The sequence below is a fragment of the Talpa occidentalis genome, unplaced genomic scaffold (genome assembly GCF_014898055.3).
Source record: "Talpa occidentalis isolate TD23 unplaced genomic scaffold, MPIMG_talOcc4v2.1 talOcc4.3, whole genome shotgun sequence".
Classification (NCBI taxonomy): Eukaryota; Metazoa; Chordata; class Mammalia; order Eulipotyphla; family Talpidae; genus Talpa; species Talpa occidentalis.
In genome coordinates, this window is record NW_023603184.1 from 98360572 (window position 1) to 98373004 (window position 12433).

Below are 12433 nucleotides of genomic sequence, written 5' to 3' on the forward strand. Positions count from 1 at the left end.
GAAAAATGACCACACATGCAGGGCAGAGCAAAAATCCACACACCACTGCTGCCCTTGAAGTAGCTTTTAATTCTTGTCTAAATCTTAGTCTCTGGCTGAGAACCTCAAGGGTGTGTATGGGGTGGGGCAGCCAGGGCTAATGGGAATAGCTGGCAGCTGATGGCCGCTATTACCATCACTATCCTAGAACTGGACACAAAGCAAGAAAAAGGTACTTACTTGCTACTATGTGAGGGTTCTCCACAGGCACCTGAGGGAACCCTGAGAAACAGGGTTCCCTGGAGCCCTTTCCTCCACCTGGGCTTTTTCTTCCCAGATCTCTCTGGTTTCCTGAGCTCTAGTTGCTTAGGAGGTGTTGCTAGGCAGGCATCTGCCCTCACCAGCAGATCCCACCCAGCCCCTACCGCTGGGCAGTAAAGGCACCCCACTGGAGAGCAGGCCAGAAACCCAGGCTCTGGAGCAGCTGCCCAGCCACAGACCCAGAGACCCCTCCAGCCAGAGGCACAGTGGAGCCGCGCCTGCCTGCCGCCTGGAAGCTGTTTTGTGTCCTTCCCACTGTTCCCTCCCCTCTCCCAGCCACACCACCCTCTCCCCCACCCTCATCTCCAGGCCAGTGCGCGACTTCAGCATCCAGACCGGGCGTGGGCGGAGTGATGTTGACAGAGACCGGCAGCAGAGGCTGCAGTAGCGGGAAAGCAGCAGCTGTGGTGTCTCCTCCACCAGCTGTCAGGGGAGGGAGGGGGCCACAGGCGCCCGATCAGTGAGGAGGGGGCACCTGGAGAGGACTGCAAGTGTACGGAGGACTGGAGGGGAGAGGAGAGCAAGGGGAAGCACTTAAGAGGGTGGGGAGAGGAGAGGGTGTCAACCTGAGGAAGAGGAGAGGAAAAGAGCAACAGTAAATTTAGGTTCTTTACCTTCAGCTGTTTTCTCTCTCCCATCACCTAACTACCTTAGCTTGTCAGGGGCAGTTGTCAGCCTGCAGCATGCAAATTGGGCATGGTGCAGAGGGGGGTGGTGGTGGTGGGGGTGGGGTGTGTGTGTGTATGTGTATGTGTGGTCAGCCTGCAGCATGCAAAATTGGGCATGGTGCAGGGTGTGTGTGTGTGTGTGTGTGTGTGTATGCACAACTGTTTAGGAAAGAATGGGTTGGAAATACTATAACCTTCTCACTCTAGATTTCTTCCCCACTCTACTGATTTGAAATCCAGTGGGCCTAAGAAAAATTATACATTTTGGAAATTTGGGGAAACTGGTGCACAACAGCTTAGTTTGTAGGTGAAGGAAAGAGGTGTTGGATCTTCTTTTCCAAAGGGAGTTTGGAATTTTTCGTCATAACACAGAGCATTAATTTTATAACCTCACCTTTAAAAAAAAAGATGAAGTGTAAAAGAATATCTGCAATACAGCAGGATAACAAAAATGAGAAAAAGGGAAAAAAATCAAGTATATTTATAAGAGATTCAAATTTTATGTTCCAGAGTATGTAACTGAAGAGTAAAGTGGAACTAAATACTGGTTCTATGCAAACTAAGTCAGGGACTTGGTTCATCCACACTTCACAGTATGTATTTTGTTTGTTAAGTTACACATTTGTTAGAGCACGGGCAATATGAAGAATGTAAGAATTGTTGATTTGCTTTCATTTTGTCTAATCTTTGGAACTTACAGACCTTAATGCTTGTATAATATATAGGTGTGGAAATTTTTCCTGGTGAGAGGAAGAGATCTAGAATCGATTTTTTCTTATTCTATTATTCTTTTTTTTTAAGATTTATTTATTTATTTATATAAGCACTGGGTACAGTCAGAAGCGTGGGAGGGTGAGAGAATTCACCAGAGCCAAGCAGGGAGCAGAGCAGGCAGAAGGGCCAAAGCACACTGCTGAGGGGAGCAGCGGGCTGCGGCAGGAGAGGTCTGCATGCCATGTGGGACCCTCCTCAGGTGGCCAGGGAGCAGCCAGGGATCGAACTGGCACTGCAGAGGCTGCAGGCAGCTTCGCAACCCAGCACTCAACCACTGTGCCACCAGGGAGGCCCCTATTATCCTTTTTAACAACATCCAAGAAGATGTTTAGGTAAAAAGGATAAAACTATATTTTCAGCATATGGAAACAACCCTGCTTATTCTACAATCCAGTCCATGGGATATTTATTTCCTGCAGAATATAAGACCTGAAGGAAATAAAACCCTAATTTACTGATAAGTAAGTAAGCAAGGCAGAAGTGAGGGCAAAATGGTCTAGGAAATACTTTTATTAGTCTAAGTTCATTATTAGTAAACTTTATTAATATCTAGCCATGTTTTGAAAATAACAAATTCAAGTCCACTAAATCCACCTTCCGAATTACTAAATCTATTGAATTAATTTTTTTGAACCTTTAGATTCAAGTATAAATAGGCATGACGATAGTATGTCATCCAACTGCCAAAATTTGAAATTGCTTTCAGAGGTAATCGACCTTTAGCAGTGATGCAAAACTCTTTTGAAAGTAAGTATTATGTAAGATATTTCAGGTGCCTCTGACAATAGTAGGATATTTGACTTCATGTTGTCTATTTAGGATCACATTTTATATAAATACCAAATCACCTTGTGATGTTCTCTATTAGAGAGAGGAAGGCATTATTATTTCCTCTCCTTGTCCCTAGAAATAGATAATTTAAGGTGATTTCATAGGCAAATAGACAAATATCTATTGTAAATCTGGATACCTTACTTTCCAAACAAATATATTTTATTCTGACATTTTCAAGTCAGTGATGGACCCCATTTTTTCTGTAATTATTTTAACCATCTAATGTTCAATTTAAACTGCAGGTTACTTTATAAAATGATTGTAGGATATATACCATTGTTTTAATATTGAAGAGCCTTCTTCATTTCTTTTTTTCCTCCTCTCCTCCATGCTCCCCACTAAACAATCCATTCTCCCATTGTAAAAACCCCAAACCTAATGAAAGAGAGTCTCTGGTAAATCTTCACAGAGATAAAATTGCATATCACACAGTCTGTCTCTTTAATGTACCCCTCTCTCTTCTTTTCCCCGGACACCAGGTAAAATGGTGTATTATGGATAAAAATATTTTATACTACCCTGTGGCATTCAATGGTCCTTATTTTCTGACTTCCTGGAAGTTAGATGTGGCTAGCGGTCTGTGATTAATGTGAAAACTACCCGTTCCTGCTGAGGCTGATTCAAAACTTCCCATGTCATTTTCTTTCTTTTTCCTTTTTTCAAAAAATTGATACATGATTGACACACAATATTGTGTTAGTTCCAGGTACACAAAATAGTGATTCTGGTTATGAGTCAGTCTATTTCTATGTCGGCGTTCCTTAGAACTATTCCAAGAAAACCTTGCCACAGTCTTCAATTCTGTCTCAATTTCAGAACTCTAAGAATTCGAAGGTGATAATTGAATCAAACTGTAAAAAGTAGTTTAACAGTCACAGAGAAACAAAATTAGTGGCTTGCTTCTTAGGGATTCCCAGAAACAAAAGAAGAGATAATAGATGGTAATAGTTAGGTTTCCAGAAAAAAAGTGGGCAAAACCCCTTTTAGAGCATCAATTATCAGTTAATAAATTTCTAAACCAGCTCTAATTTCTCAGCTCCCCTGGGACATATACATGTCCTAATTTGATTCTTTCTAAAAATATTCCAAATATAGGCACAGTAAGTAAAGAATATCACCAAGCCAAATGAAGTACCTGCAGAGAAAAACATGTCAAATATCTTATTTGAAAAACATACACTCATCTAGTATGAGTTGGACAGTTCTGTGCCTGTATTTATTTTATAATTTTCCTTGGTCCCAAAAATCAAACTATAAAAATTACAGACTGAAGTCTGTGTTCAAAATCTTTCTGAGCACATAATATATTCTATTTTCCATTTTTCATATCCAACAATCATCTATCAAATAATTCTTAGCCAGGCTTGGCAGAAGTTCAGAATATATTAGTTGCCTACAAAGCGTTATTCTGGTGAAAAAAAAATATATATAACAGATATTATTAATTACAAATTGTAGTTTGTTATTATTTAGCTGGAAGTCCCATTATAATTTTTTGTGCATATATATGAAACAATTTGATGTAAGCATGGCATTGCATACAAAAGTCAGATTTGATTGCTGTAATCAAAAAAAACCTGAAATAACTGTGATTAAGCTTGGTAGAAGATTATTTCTGTCAACTCTAATAATCCAGGTATAAAAAGCCCAATGTTACAAAATATCATGGAAGCAGGCCCCTTCAATCTTATTGAATTACAATCTATAGTGTACTATAGCTTCATTTGTGTGATTCAGTTGCATTCCAGGTAATGGAATAGAGGAAATGGGATGCCTACTCATTCCATTAAAGGTTATATTCCAAAAGTTTCATTTTACTTACTCTTAACTTCAAGTCATGCTGCCCAGAACTTAACCCTACAGATGTAACTGGTTGCAAGGAAGGCCAGGAAATATCATTTATTCTGGTGCCTCTTCAGTGAGCCCAAAGTAGGGATTTCTACAAATGTATAGAAAGGTAAAATAAATATTTGGGGATGACCAGCAACTTCTGACACACAGCATCTGCAATCAACTTTCTATTTAGACTGGATACTACCCCCCAAAAAAGCAAATTAGAAAACATGTTGTAGCCTCAAAAGATGAAAGCAGAACCAAATTTATCAGCAAAAATCCTCTTTCCCCAAATTAGGATTAGAAGACAAGAAATTCAGATTGAAATACAACCAACTGAAGAGTTACACTAATAAATATTTTGTTTTCTTAAACCCATTTTTACACATATTATTTCATTCATTTCACCAATTTATTTTTGATTTGGTATTAAGATGCCAGCTTAAAAATCTTTCTCATAAATTTTCTCTCTCCTATTTCAAAACAGGGAGTATAAAAACTAGAAATTGCTAACTATATTTCAGTGAAACTATTAATCATTTTTAACAGCAAGAAACAATATATGAGGTGGAATAGAAATGGAAAAATAATAAATGATTTAGTAAAGTGAAGTAAAGAAAGTTTAAATGCCTATAAAGAGATATTCTAGGGCCTCCCCTGGTGGCGCAAGGGGTTGAGCGCCATACTGTGAAGCTGTCCGCAGCCTCTGCAGCACTCCAGCCTCTCAATCCAGGCGGGCTGGTGAGGGTCCCACATGGAGCAGCAGACCTCTCCTCTCTCACCCGCTGCTCCCCTCAGCAGTGTATTTCATCAGTCTGCCTGTTCTGTTCCCTGCTCTGTCTCTGGTGAATCCTCTCACCCTCCCATGCATTTGGCCTGTACCCCGTTCTTGTATAAAATAAATAAATCTTGAAAAAAAATTAGTGGTTCTAGTGAGACAAGCACTCCCCACTGGGGAAGCTAGAAAATCCAGCTTAAATTAAGAGACCTGGTTATCTTGCAACTGGGCAAGGCTGAGTGCTCAAAACAGGAAGTTATTTGAAAATCATTGTCACTGGAGGTTCAACTCTAGCACACCCTGATAACTGCCCTCTTCCTCAACTTATGGCGGAAAATATGTTCTCTAGAAAATTTGGATCACGGAGTCTTGAAATATGGAATATTAAACACAGGGAAGAATGAAGAGAAGTGCTGAATTGAAAAGAGGAACATTATAAAAGTTTGTATTCTAAATGATAAGACTTTCCACTCCAGGTTCCTTCCCTTTAAAAGTACCTAGAATTCTGGTTGTCACCTTTCATACTTCAGAAGGGTTATATAGGATCTTTCCCTAGAAATCTTGACCTTTCCCATAGGACAGACCAGTGATACTTACATTTTGGTGTTTTCAGCAAAAAAGTTAATTGGTCACCGGATCATTCTAGAATAAAGTCATTCAGCATACAAGATTTATTTCTTCAACCCTCAGTCCCACAGATAAATAGATAGAGGATCTAATTGGTTACATAGTGATGACTAAACAAGACTCACTGGACATTTTAGGAATGTCTTCAGCATGGAAAAGAAGAACAGAAACAAATGTATTGAAAGAACTGTGGAGATAGAGATTGAACAAGGCCCTGAAGAAAATTCAAAAACAATGTAACTAATTTGGGAAATAAGAGTATATATGCAGAATCCCTTCTTTAAAGGAACAGTAAAGAGATCTTGGAATCTAAATCTGTGATACATGATAGTGAAGATGATGATGATTAAGTAAGAGTTTGGATAATACTATTAGAGAAATTACAAAGAGGGTATATAGAGGAAGGACAAATAGATAAGCAACAGCGTTTGAAAGACTAAATTAAAGAGTTAATTCCAAAGGTGCAAACTTCAGCTAACATTAACTCCATGCAGAGAGAAAAGAGAACAAGTTGAGAACACATTGTCAAAATAAATAATACAACAAAATTTCTCAGAATTGAAGGGTCTACATCTCCTAATTAAGTGGGCCCACAGAGGGTCAATAAGTTCAAGTAAAAATGGTATCTTAACAAAATAAAACTATGATGAAATTTTAGAATACTTGAGTAAAAAAATGATTGTAAAACTTAGAGGGAGGAAAAAATGAGTTAGAAACAAGGGATGGTGAACATAGCAATTGTCTGAATCTTGGATGTAATACCATTTTTAAAAACGATTTATTTATTTATATGTAGAAGAACTGGGATGTAAGCCAGAGGTGAGGGTGTGTGTGTGGGGGAGGGGTGTGAGGGGATTAACCAGAGACAGAGCGGGGAGCAAAACAGGTAGATTTACTCAAATACCCTGCTAAGGGGAACAGCGGGTAATGCAGGAGAGGTCTGCTGCAGTATGCATGGGTTAGCTCCCTGGCTGGGGATGGAACTTAGACTGTGGTGGTGATAGCACTGAGAAAAACCCCTACACCACCAGGGAGCCCCCCTAGTACCATTCTTTAATAAAAATCAACCAGAACTCATTCTCTAATACAAATCATCAAGGACTTCTTTGAGAAATGGCTGAGTCTAGGACTGGGGCAGAAAATATACAAGAAGAATTTGAAGGATCTTATAGTGCCAGAAAGTAAAGAAGTGCTAAAAAAAAATCCTTCACAATAATGAGTATATGTCACAGGAAAGGGATATGGGAGCCAATTAAAAAAGGAATTAATGACCAAAGTTGGAGCAATTTGAGCACCAAAATAGTGTTGTCATAAAATATCCATGAATTCACATTGTTATAAATAAATAAATTAATTAATGTGGAAGAAGGGACAAATCTTCCATGGAAAAGAATTCTAAATAATTATGTAGATATTCAATACTAATGAAGAGGGAGCTTAACTCCTCACTCCTCTACTGCCCACTGAGCGTCAATACTTCCTCCCAAGGTGCATAGTAAGGAAATAGGGAAAAGACTGACCTTACAGTGTAGAAATCTCACAAACACTACCTCATCCTGGTGCTCAAGGTCATTATCAACAGTTATACTAAATCATGGTCATAGCATGATTTGATGCTATCATCAAACTTTGACATGACTTGATGAAAATGACACCTTACTTCTATGATCTTCTTCCCCAAATCCATAACCTCAGACTAAAAGAAAAATATCTGACAAATTCCAATAAAGGAACAATTTGAAATATACCTGATCAGTACTCCTCAAAATTGTTAAAGGATCAAAATAGATAAAGTCTAAGAAACTGTCAGGTCCAAAAGGAGCCTAAGGATGTGACAACTATATGTTAATGTGGTAAGTGGGATGGGATTCAAGAATAGGAAAAAAAGGTATTAAGTTCAAAAGTAAAGAAATCTGAAATAACTATGAACTTTTAACGATGTGTCAATACTGGCTCATTAATTGTAACAAATATACTGTACTAAGGTAAGATGTTAATAATGGGGAAAACTATTGGGGGAGATGTTAATAGGGGAACTCCATATAATATCTCTCAAATTTTTAAAAATAAATCAAAACTGCTTAAAAGTGGAGTCTACTATTTGAGATAAAAATATGAGAAACAGGTTATTGCCATAGTGTCAAAAAAATCTAGTTACAAAATAGGTATTAGTTACAAGGGGAAAACAGCAACTATACAGCAAGGTATCTTGGCAGAGGCCAATATAAGGAAATGATCATCGTTAACATGCAGGCATCATACTCCTTCTGATATAATGTACTGATTCGTATTGATGCATCAATACCAGTTCTGTGCTATTTGTCAAATAGGCATAAATTCAATTTAATGAGGAGAACACATAAGACAAACCCGAATTGAGGGATGTTGCATGAAATAACTTGTCAGTACTCTGCAAAGGTGTCAAAGTCATTAAAGGCAAAGAAAGACCAAGGGACGGTTATACAGTATAAGAAACTAAAGAGACATGACAAGGGCATATAATGTGGAATTCTGTACTAGATTCTGAAGCAGAAAAATGACACTGTTGGGGAAACCAGTAAAATTCTAATAAAGCCTATAGATTTAAAACAATAACAACAAGGGAGTGAGCTATAAAAGGATGTAGGATTTCTCAATAGCCATTATTGGAATCCAGAAGGTGATGGGGTGTTACATTCAAATTTCTAGAAAAAAAATCTCTGATTTAGTTTTCTACATGTAGTCCAGTCATCAGTCAATATAAGAGAATATAAATAGTTTTCAGACATGGAGGTTCTCAAAAATTTATTTTCCATGCACTTTTCATCTTCTATGCATTCTTACTTAAGAAGTTATTGGAAAAAGTGAGCTATCCAAGAGGGGAGCAATACAAAAATGTTTCTGGCATTCAATAAAAAGGATTTCAACACATGCAAAATGCAAAGAGGCACTTCCTAATGATGTAAATGAATGTATCAGAATGTAAAGTGCATAGCAGGCCGCATGAACACCCAGTCTAGACTGAAGGTAGAGGTACAATATGGTATTTTACAGAAATTTTGAAGCATAAGAGACTACTTAGTCCACAGTTAAAAATAAAGAAATTTTAAAATTTATTTAAGTATTAACCCTACGAAAACCTAACCCACTCATGTAAGGATATATAATTGCAGTACTATCTTTGACTTAGCAGAATCATGTTATGAAAGCAACCAGTGTGGGTTTTACCAAGGTTATAGACTCACATTGGAAGGATGCTTGTATGGAGAGGAGAGTGAAAGAGAGGGCAATGCTCATTTTACATAGTAGATTTGTGATAGATGATATCTAAAATTGATTAATCAAAACAGAGTAGTAGCCACACATCCTTTTAAGTTCAGTAGAAGATATATAAAACAATTAAAATGGGGCCTCCCTGGTGGCACAAGGGGTTAAGACACAACCTATGAGGTTCTCCGCAGCCACTGCAGCATGAGTTCGATCCCCAGCCAGGGAGAAACCCACATGGTACGGCAGACCTCTCCTGTCTTGCCCGCTGCTTCCCTCAGCAGTGTATTTCAGTCAGTCTGTTCAGTTCCCTGCTCTATCTCTGGTGAATCCTCTCACCCTCCTTCACCTGTGGCCTGTGCCCCAGTTCTTATATGCATAAATAAATAAATATTATTAAAAAAAATAAAATGATTTATAAAGAGTTGTCTATTGGGAAGAATAGTCAAGAAGATGGGAATTTCAATTAGTATCTTAGGACAATGCAAGTTTTTAAACTATTTTTGTTTCACCTTAGTAAATCATAAAAATAAATTGAAAGTAAAATTAATACATAATTTCCCAAGAAGTTATTATACCAACATAAAAATGTAAAAAATGTACAAACTTTATCCCTGATTTCTGCTTTATCTCTTTACTGTGCCTCAAGAAAAAGCAGACTCGGAATGACAGATTTCTCAAAACAAGATATGACTTTCCAAAGAGATGGTATCCCTACCAAAAATGAGAGGAATTTCCAGAAAACTACCAAATCTTAAATTGGGTTTTCCTTTGTTAAGTAAATACTGCATTCATGACCATAGGCTGAGAAATTCACTTCCACATCCTTCTAAACTCTACCCTCACATTCACTGATGCCTACCTGTAGACTCCATCTTGTAACTTCCTCCCTGTTGGCAATTCTCTCTCAAAAGCAATTGTATCCCTTGTAGATATAAAATGTAACTGTCTCTCAGGAGCCCACCCATCACTGGTTTCAATATTGCAGCTGATAAAGGTAAAAAGTCTTAAATGAACCACATCAGTTTGGAATGAATCAATTGATGAAAGTTGATAGCCTGCCAACACTGTCTCAGCTTGTACAACAAACATCAGCCAAGGTAAATAGTTGATCACTTAAATTCAGTATTCTGAAATGTTTATAAATGGTGAAGAAATCAATTTTTTTTCAGCTTGCTATATAAAACAGAAAGAAATAGCTATTGTTTTATCATGAATCAGCTTCTTCTCCAACAGCATCTCAAGTTATTTTGCTTCTTGACTTATTTTCCCTTTAACTATTTACCTTCATTTTAAAAATCTTTGGGGAACCCTTTACTGCCTCCTACCAGACAGAGTTGCTACCCCTGGCATGGACTTTCATTGTAATGAAGTTACTTATTGTAAGTTACTTATTGTAATGAAGTTACTAACTATGTCATCATTTGTTCAATTTATATTTTCTTCCCAGTCTGATAACATATTATTCTTACCAGTAATGTCTCAGTATAAACTACGGTGATAAGAATTGCTGCATATGTTTATCTGTAAAACAAATAATAATGTATATAAATCTAAAGTCATTGGCATGATTAAATGATGCAATACATATAAAACTCTGATATAGCAATAACTTAATAAATATTTTATTGTTATTGGACTCTTTATTACAGATTATTAAGAAATAATGATAACAAAAGCAGAACAGTAATGCAATTCCAAAATTTACTTTAAAGTAAAATAAAGAAGGGTCAAAGGAAATAGGTTCACACTATAATTAGACAGGTTCCTAGGAACCGTGACTACTTAAGGTAAAGTATAATGAAGATTTTGGACATGCTGGAGAAAGGCAGATAATAAATTATGCATGATGAGTAAGAAAGGAAAGTAAGATTCCTAAATGACTAAGTGTATTAAAATTATTAAAGTTATACTGTACTAAGTCTTTCTTTGCATAGTTCTGATCTTACTACAAGTAAACATATATAAAAATATTGAAACAGAGAACTGAGCATAAACAACTTATATTTAGTGCTTAATTATATTTGTTGATAAACTGGTTTGTAATTGGTATTTTTAGATATTTCCTACAAAATATAAAATATTGTTAAAGGAAACTATTTCTACATAGAGGACACGAATAGCAAAAATACCTGGAGAAAGTCTGGGTCAAACTAAGAAAATTGAAACTTAAATTGTATTGTAGGACTTCTTAATTTGATCATTCAAGACTTTCTCTCTCCATCTATACAGCTTTTCTTTCCCATGATGCCCAAAATTGATGCTTTTGTACTTTTTGCTAAGATTTACTTTTCCAATCTCTTCCTATTTTTTTTCTTACCTGCTTCCTCTGGGCCTTTGTTTACTCAGTTTTCACCTTTTTATCTTCAAATTCTCCCATCAATTAATCCATAGACATGCTATATACTTTTGATATGGAAAAAAGACACAAATACACAAACTTTGAAAGTTTTACACTTAGCTTCATAAGATTCATGAACTACGCTGAATCTCATTTATTAACATTAAGGTATATTGATGATCTGTTGGGCTACCATTTTGCTACTTTCTGTATTGAACAACTTATACTTGGTATATTTGCTTCCTTGCTATGCATTCTTTAGGGAATTTGGTTTTAGATTCTTTATCTTCTACTCAAATACACTTGCCAGAGTCAACAATGTGACAATGTTATATGAATAAAATACTTTGCAGAGGCACACAGTTAGTGTTTGGTGTCTTTATAAGATGCCTTTCTTCAGTTTATATTCTCACAAATATTTGCACTACAAAAGTTAAAAGAACTAATGTTTCAAAACTGATATTATGTATTATCATGTCTTATAATTGAATAATTTTATTTGTAACCATTATTATCCTTCTTTGGAAAATCATGATGTTATATTAAGATCTGAGAAGTTGGGAGGCACTGTATAAATTTATGGGAAAAAAAAGTCCCTAAACTGACAGAATCAATTTCCATCTACCTAACAACTCTATTGTAATATTTCCTTCTTGAAACTATTTCTTTGTGTTTGCTGACACCATACATTCTGATTCAATTTCTCTGATGTGTCATCTCAAGAGATCTGATTTTATTCCAGTTCTTTCTCTAGTCCAGTGTTACCCAAGAGAACTGTCTACAATGATGAAAATATTCCAAATCTGCTTATCTACTTCAATAGTCATTAGTCTGTTCATTAGTAGCATTTGAAACATGGCTAGTGAAATTGAGGAACTACATTATACATTTTATTTTATTTTATTGTAATTGAATTAAATTCAAATAGTGATGTGTGACTACTGGTTACCATACCTGACAGTGTGATCTTAGAGAAGACATTTTTCTTCCCAGTTGCTTCATCTGCAAAAATCTAGGGGTGAAAATAGTTGT

At 36.5% G+C, this 12433-nt stretch overlaps 1 protein-coding gene across 3 annotated transcripts in view; it reads right to left on the bottom strand.

The window, feature by feature from the left end:
• The window catches only part of SCN7A (sodium voltage-gated channel alpha subunit 7), a 117393-nt gene that overhangs the window by 83137 nt on the left and 21823 nt on the right, over window positions 1-12433 (bottom strand). The window contains exons 1-3 of one of the 3 annotated variants that reach the window (XM_054699825.1): window positions 11381-11466; window positions 10533-10584; window positions 4399-4515 (exon numbers count right to left, since the gene is read on the bottom strand). The gene's annotated coding sequence lies outside the window, so the exon portion shown is untranslated. Of the gene's footprint in view, window positions 1-219; window positions 546-4398; window positions 4516-10532; window positions 10585-11380; window positions 11467-12433 lie in introns of those variants that run through there. The other 2 variants (XM_054699826.1, XM_037523457.2) reach the window with 2 other exon arrangements.